This window comes from Hemitrygon akajei, chromosome 2 (assembly GCF_048418815.1).
Source record: "Hemitrygon akajei chromosome 2, sHemAka1.3, whole genome shotgun sequence".
NCBI classification, from domain to species: Eukaryota; Metazoa; Chordata; class Chondrichthyes; order Myliobatiformes; family Dasyatidae; genus Hemitrygon; species Hemitrygon akajei.
Window position 1 is genome coordinate 82,677,418 of NC_133125.1, and position 24,481 is coordinate 82,701,898.

A 24,481-nucleotide genomic window follows, 5' to 3' on the forward strand; every position below is an offset into this window, starting at 1 on the left:
CTATCCATCCATAGATGCTGGCTTACTCGCAGAATTTCACACACAAATTCTTTTTTTTTTCGCTGCAGATTCCAGCATCTGTGGTTTTGAATTTTTCTCCTCCACTTTGAAATCTCTTCTAGTTGTGCTACTTTGAGGACATTTTCCTTCTCCTCATATCTCATAAAGCATTTCGATCCAAAATGTCTGGTATCCATTTCCCTGCGTAGATGCTGTCTGACTTTATGAGTTCCTTCAGCATCTCCAATTTCCTTTGAAGGTGGCTTCTGAGGAAACTTGCACTCTTTCAGTTCTCAACCACAATCTATACACTCAGTGGCCTCTTTATTAGATACACCTGTATAGCTACTTATTATTGCAAATCTATAATCTGCCAATCATGTGCATAAAATCATGCAAACACGGTCAAGAGGTTGGGTTGTTGTTCAGACCAAATATCAGAATGGGAAAGAAATGTGACCATGGAACGATTTGTTGGTGCTCTACAGGTCAGCATGAGTATCTTAGAAACTACTGATTTCCTGGGATTTTCACACACGAACCACTAGAGTTTATAGATAATGGTGTGAAAAATAAATAAATCCAGTAGGCAGCAGTTCTGTGGGTGAAAGTGCCTTGTTAATGTGAGAGGTCAGAGGAGAATGGACAGACAGGTTCAAACTGACAGGAAGATGACACTAACTGAAGGAACCATACCTTACAACAGTGGTGTTCTGGATGGTTTGCACAACACATTGAACCTTGAAGTGGATCTTCTACTGCAGCAGAACATCACAAACATACATTAAGGAGGTACTTAATAAAATGGCAACTGAATGTAAGGTTTAATATTAACATTGCTATGCTTTGAGTTTATTTCTAGCTCAAAATAAATTGCATAGCCTTTCACCTTTCTAATAAATGAAAATTAATATTAAATGCAACTTTTTGTTGCAAAATGGTCAGGGAGAATTCTACTATTATGAGGCACATAAACAGATTTAAAGCAATTGTCAAAGTAACCTGAGGGAGTTTATTACTAGCTCAAAATAACTTGCATAAACTTTTACCTTTCTAATGAATGGAAATTAATATTATGTGCAACTTCTTGGTGTGAAATGGGCAGGGAGAAATCCACTGGTATAAGGCAGGTAAGCAGATTCTAAACAATTATCAAAGTAACCAGGGAGAAATTATAAACGAGAGATTCTGCAGATGCTGGAAGTCCAGAGAAACAGACATGAAATGAGGAAGGAACTCAACAGGAAAGGTAGCACCTATGGAGAGGAATGAATAGTCAACGTTTCAGGCCAAAACCCTTTCATCAGGACTGGAAAGGAAAGGGGAAGAAGCCAGAGTAAGAAGCTTGGGGGAGGAGAAGGAGTACAAGCTGGGAAGTGACAGGTGAAACCAGATTAATTGAATATTTTCATTACTATGCAGTGTTGTTGTCTTACTGACCGGAGTTCTGAATATAACTATTACCACAGGGTATACTTGCTAAAAGTAATGTGATCACTAGAGAATGCTCATCCTAAAGCATCCAGATCCACTAATTCTGGCCCAGTGTGACCATGAGTAAGTGGTGACTGTAGTTGATAGTTGGGTCTGTTGGTTGTTCATTCCCTTCACTGCAGCTGCGGCTTGCTCTCTGCAGCACAGCAGAGACCACTCTCATATAGTGCAGTTCCCTCTTCAACAGATTTCCTCTAGATATATCTACTGAGTGCAATATCTTCCCAGTTTTTAGATGTAATGTTGAAATCATTCAGGCTGGTTTTGGTGTTATCTTTGAAGCATTAGATTTTCCCACCAGGTGCTCACTGACCTTCCTTCCGTTGGGAGTGAAAGCTCTGTTTACGGAGACGTGAGTTAGGCATTCGAGTGAAGTGACCTATCCATTGGAGTTTATATTTCTTTATCATGGTGGAGACGCTGTACATGTTGGCTTCCTTCAGTACATTGATGTTAGTCCGACTGTCCTTCCAGCTGATCCTTAAAATATTTCTTAAGGTTCTTTGGTAGTCTTTTAAGAGGCTCCTGGATAGGTGCATGGAGCTTAGAAGAATAGAGGGCTATGGGTAACCCTAGGTAATTTCTTAAGTAAGTACATGTTCGCCAAAGCATTGTGGGTCAAAGGGCCTGTATTGTGCTGTAAGTTTTCTATGTTTTATTGTTCCAGGGCTTTCAGGCATCTAGTGTACATGGTCCATAATTCAGTTCCATATGTAATATAGGAAGGACGATTACTCTATAGATCAAAAGTTTTGTTTAGACCTGTAGGTTGTGGTCTTCAAAGAATCTTTTCCTTAATTTTGTGTAGGATCCAAGAATACTGCTCAGGCAATAATTGATCTCTGGTCCAAAGTCTGCTTTTGAAGGGAGAATACTGCCGAGGTAGGGAAAGAGGTCGACATTTTCAAGGGAAATATCGTTAACTTTTATGGAGAGCGGAATAAATGGCTGGTTGAGTGGTGGCTGATATAAGATCTGTGTCTTTCTTCTGTATTCAAAACAAGACCCAGGCCATATATACCTTGGCAAAAACATTCAGCATGAATTGGAGGCCTTCTTCAGAGTGTGCTGTGATAGTGTTGATATCCGTGTACAATGTCCTGTGTATGTTACTAAAAAGGGCTTCTTTGGTTTGTTACGAGTAGGAATGTTTCTTTGTCTGTTAAAAGTTTCTCTCGCCGTTGTTTCGCTTTAGAATGGCTGATATGGTAATTGTATTCATTTGTTAATCAATAGGGAATGTTATTGTGTTTTGTGAGGCTGGGAACTTGGGGGAGGGGTTGCGTGGGCTTCGGAGTGAAGGGAGTCGGGAGGGAGATGCCGAGGAAGGTGGACGTGCGCTCGGAAGACCACCGGGGAGTCCGAGGTGGAAGACGTGGAAGTCGGAGGCAAGTGACGAGGGGTTGAATGGTTCGATGGTTGAGCTCCAACGAGTGCACTAACTGACTGAACTTTGATAAGTTGGCGCCTTTTGTTTTTTTCTTGTATATATATATTGTATTGCCTAATACTCTTTTAATTTTAGTAAACTCTTTAAAGTGTATTTCATACCAGTATTTGTTGTGGGTTTGATACTGTTGGTGGGCGCGAGGCATAAACGCGATTCTCACAGCACCTGCGTGTACAGGAGGCGGGGTTGATGAGTGGCTGGATCTCCTTTTCCCCTAGACATATACCAGCCTTTTGGGTAAGTGTTACATTTGTGGGGGGCTCACCCGGGATTGGATTGTCATGGGGCTGTGGAATCGCGCAGGCAGCAGAGCGGAGATGGACAGGGATAAGTTTGTTAACTGGTGTGAGTTGGAAGATGTACTGGTGCAGTATGCCTGTGTAGTGAGCGGAGTGGATTTTCGAGTTTCGGGAGACGTGTCAGTGCGGGGATTAAGTTTGGTAAAAGGTATTGGGCAGGTAGAATTGGTAGCTAGACGGTGTGGTAAAGAGATGGAGTCTAGCTGGGTGTTGGTTAGTACGAGTGCTGACGTCAGGACGTTGGAACTGCCGCCGACGGTCAGTATACCGGGGAGGAGGGGCTGTGGGGGCTCCACCCCTTCTCCAAGGATGAGGATGAGGAGACATCGGAGGAGGAGCTAGAGCTAGAGGAAAACCCCAGAGAGGTGGCAGGCACTAGCAAAGGGAGGAGGGAGGAGGGAGTCGTGACTAGGCCCCGCCCCCCAGGTAGGGAGGAAGCCTCCGAGCTGGCAGCCACACTTAACTCCCTGGTGGGAGTGGCCGAGAGGCCACGGTTGAAGCTGGGGGTGTTCTCCGGAGCCAAGCCTAATCTGGACGGGGAGGTGGACTATGAGACCTGGATCGAGCATACGTCCTTGATGTTAGAGGAGTGGCCAGGCTCAGAGGAGGAGAAGAGGCAGCAATTGGTGGGAAGTTTAAGGGGTTTAGCAGCCAAAACAGTCTGGGAGTTGAAAGCTGAAAAGTCTGGGGCCTGAGTGGAGGAATGTATAGAAGTTTTGGAGGGAGCGTTTGGGTTGTCAGGGGAACCCTGGCTGCTTTTAGCAAAGTTCCAATGCCTGGAACAATGGAGAGGGGAAAAGCTCTCCAAGTACATATTTAGGATGGAGGGGATGCTCTCGGGGCTGCGGCGCCAGGGGGTAGTGAAGGCGCCTGACGTGACTAGCGTGAGGATGAGTCAGTTATTCAGTGGCTCTCTGGAGGAGGACAAGGTGGTGTGGACTATCCGGCAGGCTTATAGGAAAGGCCCTCCTCCTTCGCTCGGGCCACTGATTAGAGAGGTGCAGGAGGAAGAGAGAGCGTTGGGGTGAAAAAGGGGCGCGGACCTACAGGAACGATCCTCAGCGATACAGGAAGTGGTGGCTGGGTGGAGGAATGACAACTCACTGGGGGGTAGAGAAGCCCCTCTGGAGGGGAGGGACAGGGGAGGTACCCACTCTCAGGGGCGACCAGTGCAGTGGGTTGGGAGCGGGAGTCGTCCTGGGAGAGGAGGGGCGGCAGGAAGCGTGTGTTTTAACTGTGGGAAAGAGGGGCATTTCAGGCAGAACTGTGGGCGGCCGAGGGTGTGCTATAGCTGTGGAGAGGAGGGACACTTTAGGTGGGATTGTGAGAGAACAGGAGTTCCGCGGAGGACAAGCCCCCCTGCGACTAAGAAGGGGGAGGTGTCGGGAAAGTTAGGAGAGGCTCAGTGAGGGAACGGACTGGAGCCTCTGGAGGAACACGTTCCCAGAGATCAGCCAGGGGACCACCGGTTGCCCACGCCTCTATTCCGGATGGGCTGGTAGGACCCCATGCCAGTGTGGGTCTACGGATAGAGGGAGTTTACGCAAAAGCCGTTCTGGATACGGGATCGCAGGTGACCGTATTGTACCGGTCTTTCTACAACCAATATCAAAAGCATTTGCCCGTAATCCCATTTGACGCCCTGCAGATTTGGGGTGTGAACGAGGGTGACTACCCGTACGATGGGTACCTATCGGTGAGATTGGAGTTCTCGGAGGGTGATGTGGGAGTGTCCGAAGCTATTGAGACGTTGGTGTTGGTGTGTCCTGACCCGGTGGAAACCGGTTGTGCTGCCCTCCTGGTGGGGACTAATTCCCCCGTTGTGCGACGGCTCCTGGGAGCTTGTAAGGAGAAAGCGGGGAAAGACTTTCTGGAGACCCTCTCGGTGCATCCAGTGTTTCAAGCAGTGTTCGAAGAAGGGGTTGCCTCCCTAGGACTGGACCCGGAGTGTAAACGAGGGACGGTGTGGTGTACGCAGGCGAGGCCCAAGGTGATCCGACCCGGGGAGGTAGCACTAGTGATGGGGAACCCCAGATTCCCAGGAGTGCCGACGGGCGAAGCCCTGTTAGTAGACACCCCGGATGATCTTGAAGGGGAGACACGATTTCCGGCGGGGGCGCTGGTGAGGCCCGAAGTGCAGAGACCAGGGGTGGTACATGCGAGGCGTATAGCTATAAGTGTCAGGAACACTACGGCAAGAGAAATCACCTTTAAGAGGGGAATGCCACTGGCACATCTGTTCCCGGTGACGGTAATGTCTAGCGCACCAGTGAGGACCCCTAACGGGGAGGGATCGGAGCATCGAAGGGAGCTGACCGCTGAAGTCTTTAACTTCGGGGATTCCCCTGTGTCGCCGGAGTGGAAACACAGGCTAGTGGAGAAGATGCTGAAGATGGAAGCTGTTTTTTTTCGGGGCGAGTTTGATGTTGGCTGCTCCAAAAGCACTCGCCACACCATCCGGGTGACGGAGGACACCCCGTTCCGAGAGAGATCCCGGCGGCTGGCTCCGGCAGATGTCGAGGACGTGCGGCAGCACTTGTGCAAGTTGAAGGAGGCCAGAATCATAGCTGAGTCCCGAAGTCCTTATGCGTCCCCAATTGTGGTGGCACGGAAGAAGAATGGGCGAGTGCGCATGTGTGCTGACTACAGGACGTTGAATCGGCGAACTGTCCCTGATCAATATACTGTCCCAAGAGTCAAGGATGCGCTGGCCTGCCTGAGCGGTGCGAAGTGGTTCAGTGTGCTGGATTTAAGAAATGGGTATTACCAGATCCCGATGAGTGCGGGTGATAAAGAGAAGACCGCTTTTATCTGCCCGCTGGGGTTCTTTCAGTTCGAACGAATGCCCTAAGGTATATCGGGAGCCCCAGCCACCTTCCAGAGGCTCATGGAGAGAACTGTGGGGGATATGAATCTGTTAGAGGTGCTGGTGTACCTGGACAATTTGATAGTGTTTGGATCGACTTTGGAGGAACATGAGGAGAGTCTGTTGAAGGTGTTGGGCTGGCTTAATAAAGAAGGGTTGAAGCTTTCCCTGGACAAATGCCAGTTCTGCAAGTCGTCGGTTAGCTACGTTGGCCATATCATTTCGCGAGAGGGAGTGGCTACTGATCCAACCAAGATAGAGGCCGTGACCACCTGGCCGAGACCCCAGAAAGTGGGCGCTCTGCGCTCATTTTTGGGGTTCTGTGGGTATTACCGGCGATTTGTGAAAGGATACGCCAAAGTGTGTCACCCGTTGACTCAGCTGTTATGTGGCTATCCCCCGGTGGGAAAGAAAAGTACGGGGGACCATAGGCAGGACGCTGGAGGATACTGGAACCCGGCGGAACCTTTTGGCTCGAGATGGGATGATCAATGTGAAGAGGCGTTCCGATCTTTGAAAAGGGCACTGACCCAGGCCCTGGTGTTGGCTTTTGCCGATCCCCAGAAGCCATATGTGCTGCACACGGATGCCAGTCGAGAGGGTCTCGGGGCTGTTCTGTACCAGGAGCATGGCAAAGCATTGAGGCCGGTAGCCTTTGTCAGCCGAAGCTTGTCGCCATCGGAGAGAAACTATCCCACTCACAAGTTGGAGTTCCTGGCGCTGAAGTGGGCGGTGGTGGACAAGTTGGGCAATTACCTGTACGGAGCCAAGTTTGAGGTGCGAACGGATAACAATCCTCTCACTTATATTTTGACTTTGGCGAAGCTGGATGCCACAGGACATCGGTGGCTGGCGGCCTTGTCGTTATATGATTTCAGCCTGAGGTACCGGCCCGGAAGCAAGAATGTCGATGCGGATGATTTGTCTCGTCGGGAGCCGGGGGAACAGGAGAGGGATGAGGAGTGGGAGAGTGTCCCTGCCCCTGGAGTGAAGGCGATGTGTCAGTTTGCTATCACCGTGAAGGCCGAGGGAAGAGGGAGGCTGGAACGAGCCGTGGACCATTTGGGGGTTTTTGACGATGCCATACCCCTAGCTTACTGTGACCTGACCGCACTACGGACTAAACAGTTGCCGGAACTGAGTCCGGGGGAAGTGGCAGCTGCTCAGCAAAATGACCCGGGCATTGGCACAGTGTGGAGAGCGGTCGAGAAGGGGGATGGGGCGTTGGCTGAGAAGGTGAAACACCCATTCGTGCCCCTGTTGTTGAAGGAGTGGTCTCGGTTGAAGTTAAAGAACCAAATCTTGTACGGGGTAACGGCGCCTCCGGACCAACCCCACTGTTGGCAACTGGTCCTGCCAGAGGAGTATCGGCAGGCTGTACTCCAGGCCCTACATGATGATTCTGGACACTTGGGGGTGGAAAAGACCTATGGATTACTCAAAGACTGGTTCTACTGGCCCCGGATGAGGGGGGAAGTCGAAGAATACTGTAGGGGCTGCAGTCGTTGCATCCGGAGGAAGACCCTGCCCACGTTGGCAGCTCCACTGTCGCACTTGTAGAGTGCGGGACCTCTGGACCTGGTATGTATGTATTTTCTGTCGATTGAACCTGACACCAGCAACACCGCAAATGTCTTAGTCATCACCGATCATTACACTCGCTATGCTCAGGCATTTCCCACTAAGGATCAGATGGCGATGACAGTGGCGAAGGTGTTATGGGAGAAGTATTTTATTCATTACAGCCCTCCCAGGCGAATCCATAGCGATCAGGGGCGGGACTTTGAGAGCCGCCTTATCCATGAATTATTGACTATGCTTGGGGTTGAGAAATCCAGGACTACCCCTTATCACCCACAGGGAGATCCGCAGCCAGAGAGGTTCAACCGGACCCTGTTGGACATGCTTGGGACGCTGGAGATTGGGCAGAAAAGCAGGTGGAGTCGTCATATTGGACAATTGGTTAACTGTTACAATTGTACTCGCAATGATGCTACAGGATATTCGCCCTATTATCTCATGTTGGGCGGGAAGCGAGGTTGCCCATTGACTTGTGTTTTGGGGGTGAAGTGGGTGAATTACCCGGGAAGTCCCATCTAAAGTATTTGTCCGACATGAAGAGGGAGTTACAGCGGGCATACGAGTTGGCCGAGGTGGCGGCTACCAAACAAAATCAGAGGAATAAGATGCGGTATGATCGAAAGGTGAAGTTTGTTCAATTATTGCTGGGCGACCGGGTCCTTTTACGGAATTTGGGACTCCCTGGTAAGCACAAGTTGGCAGATCGATGGGCGGCCAGCCCCTATGTAATAGAGAGCCAGATGCCGAACCTGCCAGTTTACCGGGTGAAACCTGAGGATGGGAAAGAGCCTATCAAGGTACTCCATCGGAATCACCTGCTGCCGCTGGATCAAGCGGTGCAGGTGGATACGGAGCCAGAGTGGGAGATTACGCCTAGTACAAGGACTCTGCGAGGGCACAGAGAAAGGGAAGAGCCCGCTGCTGAAGAGTGGGGACGGGTCCATCACCCGGAAATGGCTACTTATTCGGAAGAGGACGACTCTGATGAGTGGCCCCTGTTCCCATTCGCTGGTGCTCCAGTACCAGGAGAGGAGACTCCTGGCCCTTCCCATACTGAATTGGGTGAGAGGAGGGAAGGTCTTGAGGGTCAGATGGAGAGGCAGCCAACATTGGTGGGAGAGAGGGTGGAGCCCGAGCGTGAGCCGGAGAGATCTCAGATGAGGGAGGAGCCCCGTGAGGAAGGGGGTGGGGTCTGTCAGGAAGACCTGGGGTGTCCGAGACAGTGGGTTCGCAGGTGAAGAGGGAGCCCAGTGGGGCAGAAGGGGTATGGAGATCTCAGAGGATTAGGCGCCCCCCAGAGCGGTTGACATATGTGGTACCAGGAGAACCGAGTGTGATTTCTACTGCTCTGGGTAGTTATGTCACTGCTTTCTGCACCTGGGTTGGGTTTTGTGTGTTGCAAGAAGCTTTGGGGAACTCTAGTAATGCCATGAGGGCATGACATTTGCTGGTGGGGAGAGAATGTACAATGTCCTGTGTATGTTACTAAAAAGGGCTTCTTTGGTTTGTTACGAGTAGGAATGTTTCTTTGTCTGTTAAATGTTTCTCTCGCCCTTGTTTCGCTTTAGAATGGCTGATATGGTAATTGTATTCATTTGTTAATCAATGGGGAATGTTATTGTGTTTTGTGAGGCTGGGAACTTGGGGGAGGGGTTGCGCGGGCTTGGGAGTGAAGGGAGTCGGGAGGGAGACGCCGAGGAAGGTGGACGTGCACTCGGAAGACCACCGGGGAGTCCGAGGTGGAAGACGTGGAGGTTGGAGGCAAGCGACGAGGAGTCGAATGGTTCGCTGGTTGAGCTCCAACGAGTGCACTAAACTGACTGAACTTTGATAAGTTGGCGCTTTTTGTTTTTTACTTGTATATATATATTGTATTGCCTAATACTCTTTTAATTTTAGTAAACTCTTTAAAGTGTATTTCATACCAGTATTTGTTGTGGGTTTGATACTGTTGGCGGGCGCGAGGCATAAACGCGATTCTCACAGCACCTGCATGTACGGGAGGTGGGTTGGTGTGTGGCTGGATCTCCTTTTCCCCTAGACATATACCAGTCTGTTGGGTAAAGTGTTACACGTATCAGCGCGACGACATTGGTGACCCCGACGGTCCAATGGCATTTGGACCCAGCATGAACAACTCGGCTCTGCAGAATGCAGTTTCCCTTAAACTGCCAACCTTCAGACCACTCAATCCCTGGTCTGGTTCGAGCAAGCAGAGGCGCAGTTCCAATCAGGCAAATTGCCTCAGATGCCACCAGGTATTACTACATGGTGGGCGCCCTCAACCAGGAGACAGCAGGCCGCATTATCGACTTTCTGCATCAGCCCCTGGCAACAGACAGGTACAAGGCACTCAAGGCCCTGTTAATCCACACATTTGGGCTCTCCTGTGCGGTTACTGCATATGGACGGCCTGGGCGACTGAGCGCCATCAGCCCTGATGAGTGACATGCTAGCACTGGCAGACGGCCATGAGCCTTGCGTCCTTTTTGAACAGATCTTCCACACAGGGGCCTTCCCTTTATGCCCGGGCCGGCAGGCTACTGCCCGACAAGCTCCGCCTCGCGAAAGAGGAATTCAAGAAGATGGAGGAGATGGGGATTGTCCAGTGTTCTGACAGCCCTTGGGCCTCCCCACTCCATTTGGTGCCCAAGTCCACGGGAGGGTGGAGACCGTGCGGCAACTATAGGAGGCTGAACAATGCCACCATGTCCGATTGCTATCCGGTACCACACATCCAGGACTTTACAGCCAACCTGCACGGGGTGTGCATCTTTTCGAAGTTTGACCTGGTCCGAGGGTATCATCAGATCCCAGTCCACCCAAACAATTACCCCCTTTGGCCTGTTCGAGCTGCTCAGGATGCCGTTCGAGCTCAAAAATGCGGCGCAGACATTCCAGCGCCTGATGGACATAGTAGGACGAGATCTGAACTTTCTGTTCTTCTACCTGGATGACATACTTATCGCCAGCCGCTCCGGTCAGGAACATCTAGCACATTTACGCCTGCTCTGCCGCCACCTAAGCGACTATGGCCTGGCTATCAACCCCGCCAAGTGCCAGTTCGGCCTACCCGCCATCGACTTCTTGGGACACTGGATCGACCACCATGGAGCTGTGCCCCTGCTGGTAAAAGTTGAAGCCATCCGCCAATTTGCCAGACCCAGCACGGTTAAAGGCCTGCAGGAATTTGTTGGGATGGTTAACTTTTACCATCGTTTCCTGCCCTCAGCGGCCCAGATCATGCGGCCCCTTTTCGGCGATGTCCGGCAAGGTCAAAGAGGTTATCTGGACAGAGGAGGCGATGGCGGCTTTTGAACAAGCCAAGAACATTCTAGCAAATGCCACGCTCCTGGTCCCCCCCGGGTCGACGTCCCTCTGTGGATGCCCCGACGCGGCAGTTGGCAGCGTACTCAAGCAGCTCATCGAAGGCCAGTGGAAGCTGCTCACTTTCTTCAGCCGGCCCCTATGACCTCCGGAACTTAAGTACAACGTTTTTGACAGGGAGCTGCTGGCCCTGTACCTTGCCATCTGGCACTTCAGGTATTTCCTGGAAGGGAGGGAGTTCACGGTCTTCACAGACCACAAGCCCCTCACTTTCGCGTTTGCCAAAGTGTCGGACCCGTGGTCTGGCCACCAGCTACACCACCTAACGTACATCTTGGAGTTTACAAGATCAAGCACATCTCCGGGAAGAACATGGTAGCTGACGCGTTGTCACGCATCTCCGTCCAATCAGTGCACTCTCTGTCTCCAGGGGTGGATTATGCGGTGTTAGCTAAGGCACAACGACTGGACAGTGAGATGCCGGCGTACCGAACCACAGTCTCAGGACTCCGTCTCAAAGACATACCCATTGGGCCTGAAGGTAATGAGCTCCTTTGCGATGTGTCCACCAGGCAACCTTGGCCCATTGACCCGACTGCTTGGAGGCGCCGTGTTTTCAACGCCTTGCACGGTTTAGCCCACCCTTCCATCCTGGCGACCATCCAGCTGATCGCAGACAGGTTTGTGTGGCATGGCCTACGCAAGCAGGTCGGGCACTGGGCCAGGACATGCACGCACTGTCAAACCTCCAAAATCCAGAGGCTCGAAGGGCCGAATGGTCTACTTCTGCACCTATTGTCTATTGTCTATTGTTTCCACAGGCACTTGAAGTCAGCCCCGATGGCACGCCTCCGAGGGCCAGACTGGGGTGACAAACTCCCCTGGGTGCTGCTTGGCATCCGCACGGCACCCAAGGAGGACCTGGCCGCATCATCGGCCGAATTTGTTTACGGTGCCCCGCTCACAGTTCCCGGTGAGTTTGTGCCAGCACCCCGTGGCCAGGAGGACACACCTATGGTGGTCCTAACTAAACTCCAGGAGTGGCTTGGAACACTTGTCCCAGTCCCGACATCCCATCACAGAACAACACCCTCTTTCGTGTCCAAGGACCTACAACAGAACAAGTATGTTTTCGTTCGCCGAGGTGTACGCAGACCACCCTTGCAGTGACCATATGAATGACCTTACAAGGTGGTGCGAAATAATGGGACAACCTGCCACCTAAACGAACTGACAGTGTGCAGGCTGTGGACTCTGCACCTCCTAGTGCCGGTTCTGGGGGTGGAGGGTCATGTGGCGGCTCGCCCACGCGGCAAGCAAACTGGCTCCAGCAGTCGCGGGCGAGTCTGCAGCCAGCGGCAACCGAGAGGGCTCTGAGTGCAGGGCAGACCTTGGCCCGGAAGCCGACGTCACTTCCACCCTGCAAAGAGCAGGGGATGCTGGGAGCGGGCACTTAAGCGCGCGCGGGTTGAAACAGTAAACAGTCAATCAGACCCTGCTCAGCTCAATGTGTTGCTTTCATTCGTTGCATATCAGTGCGACAACAGTATTTTAAAATCAGAAAATGAGACAGTAAAATGTGAAAATAGTTGTGGGGGTTGAATACTTTTCAAGGCACTGTATGTTCAAATGTTTGCATCTTCTAAGTGTATGCAAACTAATGCAGCTACTTTCTAAAAGATTCAGGATGCCTTCCTCATATAGTTTATAAATTCTGACAGTAAACAAAAGTCCTTAATTATTAAGGCATTTTTCTGACATCGTGGATCTAAGGCTATAGTGGACCATTGAGGTGAATTATTAAGAGTAAAGCAATATCATTTCAATAGACGTGATGTCAGAAAGTCTTCAATTATTTAAAGCAATATTCCAATTTCAAAGAAGATGAAAAATTGCATAGAAAATATATTTTTATATTATAGTAAAGGCATTTTGTTTTCAGTTTTATGATCCTTTTAGATGCAGCCAGGAGAAACATGATCTTTCAATCTCACAGTGTATGGGAAATATAGGCAAAAAGTTGAAAAGAACTGTTAAAGCTGACTGATGAAAGGACCTATTCACAGGTTGTTACAATGGACCTTCAAAGGGCACAACCTTAATATCATAAACGTTACATTACAGAGGCAGAACATGCATATTAGAAACAAAGACAAATTGCTCTTTGCAAAGATGGATTCTTCTTTGAATGATGGAGCATTTCCTTCTGAAGCAAGGAGATCTGGTCTACCAATGCAAAATAGGAAACATATCTATACTAAGTGTAGCGACTATGCTGATGCTCAGAATCAAATGTATGCTGAGAAGCGTTTCTCTCAACTGAACCCAACAGAAGCTGTTCTGTAGAAATTGTGTCACTTATTTATACATATACCAAAATAAGTTTATCAAATTTAATATCTTATTGATAACCAAATCTTGCTTGCATGTGTAGATTACAATAAATGGTGTTATAAATACTACCTTTTACAAATACTTATTTTGCTATATTGCATTATTCAGCCAATATACTAGACTGGCAGATATTTTCCTTAAAACCAAGTGTTATTGTAATAAGTGTTATTTCATGAATCTTGAGATTTTAAAAATGGGAAGTGATTCTTCACTTACACAGTATCTTGAGGTTTTCTGAGAAGGATCGGAGTCAGTTTTGATCATGCAAGCCAAGAGGTAATGCTATATATGAGCCTGGTCAGATCCCACTTGGAGTACTGTGCTCAGTTCTAGTCATCTCACTATAGGAAGAATGGGGAAACTATAGAAAGGGTGCAGAGGAGATTTACAAGGATTTGCCTGGATTGGGAGCATACCTTATGAGAATAGGTTGAGTGAACTTGGCCTTTTCTCCTTGGAGCGATGGAGGATGAGAGGTGACCTGATAGAGGTGTATAAGATGACAAATAACATTGATCGTGTGGATAGTCAGAGGCTTTTTACCAGGGTTGAAATGGCTAACACAAGGGGGCACAGCTTTAAGGTGCTTGGAAGTAGGTACAGAGGAGATGTCAGTGGTAGGTTTTTACTCAGAGAGTGGTGAGTGCGTGGAATGGGCTGCCGATGACGGTGGTGGAGGTGGATAGAATAGGGTCTTTTAGAGACTCCTGGATAGGTACATGGAGCTTAGAAAAGTAGAGGGCTATGGGTAACCCAAGGTAATTTCTAAAGTAAGAACATGTTCGGCATGGCATTGTGGGCTGAAAGGCCTGTATTGTGCTGTGGGTTTTCTAAGTTTCTATAAGGTACAGGAGCTGCAGGGCTCCAAACACTAGGTTCAGGAACAATTACCCCCACCCATTGGGCTTCTGAACCAAATGGGTTAACTTCATTCATCTTCACTTGCCCCATCATTGAATTGTTCCCACAACCTATGGACTCACTTTCAAGGACTTTTCATCTCATGTTCTCAATATTTATTTATTATTTATTATTATTATTTCTTTCTTTTTGTATTTGCACAGATTGCACATTGGTTGATCACCCATGTTTATGTGGTCTTTCATTGATTCTATTATGGATTTATTGAATATAACCTAGGAAAATAATCTTAGGGTTGTATATGGTTGTATATGGATAATATTTGCTTCGAACTTTAATAGCTCCCAAAAATGTGTAGTGCATTTAAGCGATCATAATGAGGCGGGTTGTGAGGCCAAGAGGCCATCTTATTGTACATACTGTTCATTCAAGAATCTGATAACAAAGGCCTGTCCCTCATGTGAGAGGAGAGAAGAATAAATGTCCAGGATGGTTGTGGTATTTGATTCATCCTTCCATACTTGACTATAAAATTATTACGATAATCCAATCCACTGGCGGGAGTTGCCACCGAATAGTAAAATTACAGTAGCACAGGCAATAAACAGAGTAATATCTGAGGCATGTAAGAATGGAACAGCAATTATCATGGGAGACTTTAACTTGCACATTGATTGGGTAAATCAGGTTGGTGGAGGCAGTCCTGAGGAGGACTTCATAGAATGCATATGTGATGGCTTTCTTGAACAGCATGTTACTGAATCTACAAGAGAATGTGCTATCTTAGATCTGGTCCTGTGTAATGAGACAGGTAAAATTAGTGATCTTGTAGTTAGAGGGATCCTCTTGGAAATAGTGATCATAGTTTGATTGAGTTTCTCATACAAATGGAGGGTGTAATAGTTCAATTGAAAACCAGTGCATTATACCTAAACAATGGAGACTACAATAGGATGAGGGAGGATTTGGCTAGTGTAGACAGGGAACACAGGCTATATGGTGGGACAGTTGAGGAGCAGTGGAAGACTTTCAAAGAGATTTTTCTCAGCACTCAACAAAAATATATTTCAATTTAAGGCAAGGACAATAAGGGTTGGAAGAGCCAGCCTTGGATTACTAAGGAAATAAAAGAAGACATCAAACTAAAAGTTTGTGCATACAAAGTTTTCAAGAGTAGTGGGACATTGGAAGACTGGCAACACTTTAAATAGCAACAAAGAACCATGAAGCGAGCAATAAAGAAAGGGAGGCTAGATTATAAAAATAAACCAGCAGAAAATATAAAAATGGACAGTAAAAGCTTTTATAATTACATAAAGCATAAAAGAGTGGCTAAAATGATCCTAGGTCCCTTGGAGAATGAGAAGAGGGAACTGATATTGGGGAATGAGAAAATGGTAGAGGGATTGAATGAATATTTTGTGTCAGTCTTCGTGGTGGAGGGCATGTCTAACATGCCAAAGAGAGATGTTATGGATGTGATGAGAGTTGAGGACCTCAATACAATAACTATCACTAAAGATGTAATGCTGAGCAAACATGTGGGCCTAAAAACAGGTAAGTCCCCTGGTCCTGATGGTAAGTATCCCAGGGTACTGAAAGAAATGACAAGTTATCATAGAGGCTTTGGTGATAATTTACCAAAATTGTCTGGATGTTGGGCAGGTCTGTAGTTGGGAAAATGTTTGAAGCTATCATTAAAGAAGAACTATTGAGGCATCTGGAAAGAAATTGATCCATAAGGCAGATGCAACATGGATTCAGCAAAGGCATGTCCTGTTTGACAGATTTACTGGAGTTCTTTGAGGATAAGTGAATGTAGTGGATAGAGGGGAACAGATGGATATTATTTAAGCAACACACTCAAAATGCTGGTGGAACACAACAGGCCAGGCAGCATCTATAAGAAGAAGCACTGGGTATTATTTGCTTGGATTTCCAGAAAGTGATAAGGTGCCACAAAAAAGATAAGGATGAGATAAGGATGCATAGAGTTGGGGGTGATGTATTAGCTTGATAGAGGATTGGTTAATTAATAGAAAGCAGAGAGTTGGGATACATAGGTGTTACTCTGGTTGGCAATCAGTGTTGAGCAATGCATCACAGGGGTTGGTGTTCGGACTGTAATTGTTCACAATACACATTAATGGTCTGGAAGAGGGGACCGAGTGTAGTGTATCTAAGTTTACTGATGATACTAAATTGAGCAAAAAAGCAGATTCTGCAGAAGATACGGAGAGTCTGCAGAGAGATATGGATAGGTTAAGTGAGTGGGCAAGGTTCTGGAAGATGGAGTACAATATGGGTAAATGCAAGGTCATCCACATTGGAAGAAAAAATGAAAGAGCAGATTATTGAAATGGTAAAAAATTACAGCATGGCAGTGGTTGTGCATGAATCACAAAAGGTTCGTTTGCAGGTGCAGCAGCTATCAGGAAGGCAAGTGGAATGTTGGCCTTAATTGCTAGAGGGATTGAATTTAAGAGCAAGGAGGTAATCCTGCAACTGTACAGGGTACTGGTGAAGCCACACCTGGAGTACTACATGCAGTTCTGGTCTCCTTACTTGAGGAAGGATATACTGGCTTTGGAGGCGGTGCAGAGGAGGTTCATTGGGTTGATTCCAGAGATGAAGGGGTTAGACTATGAGGAGAGATTGAGTTGCTTGGGACTGTACTTGCTGGAATTCAGAAGAATGAGTGGAGATCTTATAGAAACATATAAAAATATAAAAGGGATAGATAAGATAGAAGCAGGAAAGGTATTTCCAAATGTAACCCCCTGGGTCGCCTCAGAGTTGCTCAGCTCATTCTCGTCCTGGGGGGAGCAGCCTTCAGCCCCGCCAAACTGGGTAATCAGCTGGTGTGGATGCTGTGTGATGTCCCCGCCTCGCCAAATAACAGACAGTACACCATATGTGATTAAATGATTACAATTTATAAAGGTTACTATAACTAAGTGATTAATAACCATACAGTATATATGAAGGAAAAGAAAATAAAGAAAAGGCGCCAAACTTATCAAAGTCCAAACCACTTCATGCACAACCGTTGGAGCTCAATTACTGAAGTCTTCTGGCCACCATTCGATCCCCTCCGAACTCCTCGACTTGCAGCTTAGGACTACCCAAAGTGGTCAACCAAGCACATCTATCTTCGTCTCCTCTCCTCAGGGTACCTCCTGACCTTGGACCCCCGCTTGGGGTCCGTTTCTCACCCAGGTTACAGCATCACGTCCTCTCTCTCACCCCCTCGCGCCGATCTCCTCAAAAGCCCGCCAACAATAGCTTACAGACTCAGAAGAAAGAACAACATTAATCCAATTTGGTTAACAAAGGAATACAATTCTCGTTATCAGTAAAATTTAACCCAAACAAGCTTCCAGCACTCTCTCACAACAAAGAAGCATTCCTACTTTTAACAAAACAAAGAAGCCATTTTGATTAACATACGCAGTAACAAAGAAAAGGAAGAAACCCCCCTTTACACTCTCCCTCCACCAAATAAAAGTCATGTCCTCATGACTATTGAATAACTCGCCCACTCTTCCTGCCAACACAAACCCTAACCCAGGCACAAACAGGGACATTGCTTCCCAAACAGTAAACCTCACTAGCTGTTCCTCAGGCGCTACATAAGCCAAATTATCTGGGAGTTTCCTAACCCTTCGAGACCTCCATACCCCCTTACCTAAACCCTTCAGGCTCGGACACAACTGGGGATACCTTGGGCCCGCTACCAACTCCTCTCTCAACCTCTCACTCATGCCCCCACTGCAACTCTGAGCCCCCTGCTGCCCACAGTTAACCCTTCCCACTACACCTGACTCAGCGGGAAAAGGGCCAAGAGTCTCTTCCTCAGTCAAGGGGTAGTCTGCAAAAGGCAGCATGTACCACACATCCAGCACATCATCCTTTGAATCCGTATTCTTCCTCATTTCTGCGATCGGCAGCTGCTGTCTGATCTTCTCCAAACGGAAACACGTGGCCTGCACTGCTCCTGCAGTCTCTTCAACCTCCTGCAATGGAGAGATCAGCTTCTTCTCTGGCTCCTCCAAATCTCGCCACAGGCTCAGCAGTTCTGACTCACGCATCCCAGCCATCTCAATCTGGGATACAGTTACTCCAACAGCTTCTTCCACCCCGACCTGAAAAGCAGCAGTTAAAGGTTGGTCAGCCTCCAGTGCAGCACTTATCTCCAGCTTTTTCTTCATCATGACTTCTTCCAGATTGACTTTCAGGTTTTGCACTTCATTTGAACTGTCGATGGTCATCTTCAGGTTCCCTTCAAGCATCCGCTTCCCTCTTCTGAGATTTGTCCGCAATTTCTTCACCTCCGCAAACTCCCCTCTCCAGATTCTCAGTTTGCTGTTGCCCTCAGTCAGACAACTTTCTTTGTTTTCTCCAACATGTAAGTCCTCCCACTGGTTCCAGATTACTCTCTCCAATCTCTCCATCTTCATTTCAAACTTGATTCCGTAGAGACAGTCACTCACGAGCTGTGACCTTCGCCAGCCCTGGCACGTGTCCAGAAAACAATTTAACTCTGTAGCTCTCAGCTGCTCCTGCAACGACCTCACTTCATATTCTCCCGAGGTAAATCCAAATACCAGGAGATCATCCACATACGCCAAAACTCCAAACGCCTCCACATCCCCCATGGTCTTCGACATGCCCCGCAGGAAGGTTGCAAGGGCTCTGGATATGCCCTGTGGCATCTTTATGGAACAGTAGACTCCTAGAGAACTTATAATGGCCATCTTCTCCTTGTCGGCCCCACTCATCGGGATCTGGCAACATCCACTCCTCAGATCCAGCACCTTAAACCACTTCGCACCACTCAGACAGGCCATCGCCTCTTCGGCCCTCAGGGCCATATTCTGGTCACTGACAGTGCGCCTCTTCAGCACAATATAATCCACACACACGCTGCCTACGTCTCCCACAGCTGTAGGGGCCAGTCGCCACAGCCTCTCTCTCACCGAGGTGTCTTCAGCGGTCAACTCCCCTCCCTTGTGGTATTTCGCTGCGTCCACTAAGAGGGTCTCACTCTCAGATACTTCCCACAGGCCGTACCACCACTAGCTCTTGTTTAAATTTGGTACCGGCCCAATGCTGCTGCACACGTCCGCACAAGCAGCTCGAAACTCTGGGTGCATCGACAATGCCTCCAAACAGCGCTCACCCACCTCCTCCGGGCAGGCCCCCAAGCGCACCAGCAGGATATTGGTTCTCTCCAGAATTGAAACGCTTCCCATCTCAACAGTGTCCGGACACATCAGCATTAACGATTCTCGAACCTCAGGCACCCCCACGCTGGCCTCCAAGAACTCCATTTTCATTGACCAATAACAGTCATCTGAATAATCACCGGCACTGGTACCCCAAATCTCCAATGCCCTCACTGTCGTCAAGGGTAAATGCTTCCAATAATGGTTGTAAAACGAACTATACAGCAACTTGACCTATGCCCCGGTGTTGAGGATGGTTTTAACTTGGCTTCCATCCATCCGTAATGACACCTGAGTGTGTGGTCCCTCTAAGCCTTCAGGAATAGGGTCTGTTCCTTTCCGGAGTTCCTTGGTACATTGCTGGGAACGTGCTCCCCCAGAGACCCCAAGCCGTTCCCCCACTGGGCCTCCGCTAAGTTTCCCGACCGCTCTCGAATCAACTGAACTACTGAGGGAGGAGCTGATCCCCTTGACAGATCCCCCTGGCACCGCAAGCAATTTATCTGCCCCCCAGCCAAAAGGGATACCCTAAAAACTTTCCACCAGTCTCCTGCCACGGATATGGTAAGCCCCCCAGCTGCGGCATTTGACTTCCAGTCAAAACAAACGCATTTTCCCATACTTTCCCAGAACTGGTAGCTGTCACTTCAAGGTAATTGTACCTGACAGTTCTAACAATGTCACCAGCCCGCCTACTCAAACTTTCAACCAATCCCAGTTGCTTTCCCTCAGCCAAGCACTGCCACTCACCCAACAACTGAGAGGTCCGCTCTGCCCACGCCTCCGCCCCTTCAGGGCTGGACATTATTTCAACAACCAGGTGGAGCCCACCATAACTGGAACATACCCACCAGTCCTTCCCCGCTCTCTTAACAGCATGGACAGCCCATGCCCCACCACCATTTCATTAACGCTAGTCGGAACCCGAACAACACCCTCCGGGGCACCAGCAGCCACCCCATCCAACACACATGCAGAGATAACCAGCAATCGCACACCCACTAAGGCACACCAGCTCTTTGCCGCAGACATAATTTAAAGAGGGCGATCACACAGCTTCCACAGAAATCAATCCCGGACGAGCCCCCACAATGTAACCCCTGGGTCGCCTCAGGCTCGCTCAGCTCGTTCTCATCCTGGGGGAGCAGCCTTCGGCCCCACCAAACTGGGTAATCAGCTGGTGTGGATGCTGTGTGATGTCCCCGCCTCAACAAATAACAGACTAAATGATTACAATTTATAAAGGTTCCTATAACTAAGTGATTAATAACGATACAGTATATATGAAGGAAAAGAAAATAAAGAAAAAGTGCCAAACTTATCAAAGTCCAAACCACTTCGTGCACAACTGTTGGAGCTCAATTACTGAAGTCTTCTGACCACCAGTCGATCCCCTCCGAACTCCTCGACTCACAGCTCAGGACCACCCGAAGTAGTCAACCAAGCACATCTATCGTCGTCTCCTCTCCTCGGGGTACCTCCTGGCCTTGGACCCCCACTTGGGGTCTGTTCCTCACCCAGTTTACAGCATCACGTCCTCTCTCTCTCACCCCCTCGCGCCGATCTCCCCAAAATGCCCGCCAACAATAGCTTACAGACTCAGAAGAAAGAACAGCATTAATCCCAATTGGTTAACAAAGGAATACAATTCTCGTTATCAGTAAAGTTTAACCCAAACAAGCTTCCAGCACTCTCTTGCAATAAAGAAGCATTCCTACTTTTAACAAAACAAAGGAGCCATTTTGATTAAAGCATGCAGTAACAAAGAAAAAGAAGAACCCCCCCCCCCCCCTTACACAAAGGTAGGTGAGACTAGAACTAGGAGACATATTCTCAAGACTCGAGGGAGTAGATTAAGGATGGAGAAACTGCTTTTCCCGGAGAGTGGTGAATTTGTGGAATTCTCTGTCCAAAGAAGCAATGGAGGCTTCCTCAGTAAATACATTTAAGACAAGTTTGGATAGATTTTTCATAGTAGGTGAATTAAGGGTTATGTAGAAAAGGCAGGTAGGTGGAGATGAGTCCATGGTCAGATCAGCCATGATCTTATTGAATGGCATGGCAGGCTCAACAGGCCAGATGGCCTATTCCTGCTCCTATTTCTTGTGTTTGGAATTCCACTAACCATCAGGTTTAAAAGCAGGAGAACAATAATCAGAATTTACTTGACCAGAGGTATTTGACAATGGTTGTGCAATGAGACCTTTCCTTTTGTCATTTGATTTAGATTATTTTCCACGGTGTTGTGAGAAATGTGAGCCAATACAGGAGCCAATTTTGCTCCTTTGTCTTCTGGTCTTATAGAGTATGAGGTTGAGTGTGATCCAGGATCAGCCATGATGGAATGGTGGAGCAGACTTGATGGACTGAATGGCCTAATTCTGCTCCTGTGTCTTACAGTCTTATAGTAATTGTAGTAGGGAAGAAATCAGAGAAAATGGTGAACAAAATTGTGGATTGAATTAAACCCAGAGAGAGAAATAAAGTGAGGAGTTTGGACTAAAGGACATATAATAATTGAAAGTAAAATGAGAAAGTAACTATAATAGAACATAGAACATGAATTAGTACAATGCAGTACAAGCCCTTTGGCCCACCATGTTGTACTGAATATTTAACCTACTCCAAGATCAATCTAATCCTCCCCTCTTCCATAACTTCTGATTTCTGCTTAGAAAGGCTGGCTCTGTCATAGGAGTCAAACTGGACACCCTGGAGGCTGTGGTAGAACAAAGGACCCTATGGAAAATCCTGGCAATTCTGGACAATGTTTCTCACCCTCTGCACGCCACCTTGGTTGAACAGAGGAACACTTTTAGTAATAGACCAAGACAACTGTGCTGCTCCAAAGAGCACTATATGAGGTCATTCTTACCCTTGGCCATTAGGCTCCTTAATGAGTCAACCTATAGCCAGGGAAGCGATGGTCCCCTCCTGTTAGACTGTTTGAGGTAACTTATTTTTTATTCTTCATTACTTCCCTTCTATTTGCATATCTGTGCACTTGTAATGCTACTGTAACACTGTAATTTCCTTTGGGATCAATAAAGCATCTAACTAGCTATCTATCTATTTAACCCTCAGTTTTACTTTCATCCACCTGCCTATCTAAGCATCTCTTAAATGACACCACTGTATCTGCCTCTACCACCACCCGTGGCTGAGTGTTATATGTATCTATCACTTTCTGTGTAAAACAAAACTACCTCTGACATTCCCCCATATTTCCTTACAAACACCTTAAAATTATACCCCTTCAGTGCAGTTATAAATCTTCATTAACAATTAATAACTTGGAGGAATGAAAGCTATACAGTTAACTGTTCAGTTTGTGGGCCACTGAGGTTGATTGCAGACATTAATATGTTGTTAATATTACTCCATTAGTAACTAGACTTAAGTTTTGATGATAATTTTAATGATAAATAATGTGCAAAGATACCAATCATAAAAATCACATGATGGCTAAGGGTGAGATGTTGTTGTCATAAAGCAAATAAAGGAGCTCTCACATCATCAGATAAATAGCAATTTGTAATTATAGGCTATTTCCTCACCACAATATGTTGGTTCATTTAAAAAGGAAATAATGGGATGCAACATTTATACATGCTTATTTCTTTTTCAGAAAATATTGACTGTTATGCATATGTCAGGCTGAACCTTTTCCCCAAAATGTTATGTATCTGCCGGGCAAGAATGACAATGGAATAGTATTATTAAGTGATTTATGTTACTAACAGTACACCCTGGACAACTTACAGTGTGGGAGATACAAACTGTGCCCACCGAGATGAAAGACCTGCACACTCGAAATCCCACACAAAAAGAGAGTGCCTCCTGAATAGCGTTCTAGTTAAAGTGTGGATAGTCAAGAAATAAGTTGAATTGTAGTGAAATGAGGTACAGTGAAATGAAAAAAGGAATGGGTTGAGAGAAAATATAAAGGAAAGACTAAACATATTTTCCATTTGCAAGTTTAATATTTCAGACCCTTACAAGTGTATGTGGCATTGTAACACCTAGTTATTTAAATCATCCTTATTTTGTGAAACTGCAATTGTAAATTTCCTTGGCAAGTTTAGTTTTTATTTATAGTGCCTGTCCAGGAAGATTGCGGTTTCCATCATACAGATTGACAGCCGGAATCTACCTCTGCAAGGCAAACGAGAGAATGTCAAAATTGTCCATCATTTCCTGGTAATTTGTGAAACTTGGATTATCTCTATCTCACTATCAGCTGCCATATGTTTATGCACTATTAAAGTTGTTGTTTCACCTGCCATTACTTCCCCAGAGGATTCTGGGTTATTGTCATCATATTGCTAATAATGCTAATCAGTACGCTAGCTTCCATTGGTAGAGATATTCTCAACCCTGAGCCAGTGGAAACATAATTATCTCCTGTTGCTTTAGTCATAAAGAAGGCTTTCGGCAACTAGGACCCCTGACACTGACTTTGGACATTTGCAAGTTGCAGGGCAAATACCGACTATTAAATTGGTTTATTAGTCTCACATGTACCATGGTACAGTGAAAGATTTGTCTTGCATAACCTTCATGCACATCAGTTCATTACAATCATGTATTGATGAAGTACAAGGTGAACAGAATGTTGAATGAAGTGTTACATTTCCAGAGGAAGTGCAAGTTCAGTGAGGAGCAAGTTCATATCAAGTTAGGTAATAGGGTAAGGAGTTCATCTTTTCAAACCAGGGAACCATTCAGCAGTCTTATAACAGTGAGATGGAAGCTGTCCTTAAGCCTAGTGGTACATGCTTTTAGGTTTTTGTACATTCTCCCCAATGGAGGTATGTGTGAAGAGAGAATGTCTGGGGTAGGTGGGGTCTTTGAAGATGCTGACTGCTTACTGAAGCAACAAAAATTTCAGACTGAATCCATGGAGGGGAGGTTGGTTTTTCTGTGATCTGCAATTTCAGGCAATCACAGACAGAGCAGTTTCTGTACCAAGCTATGAACC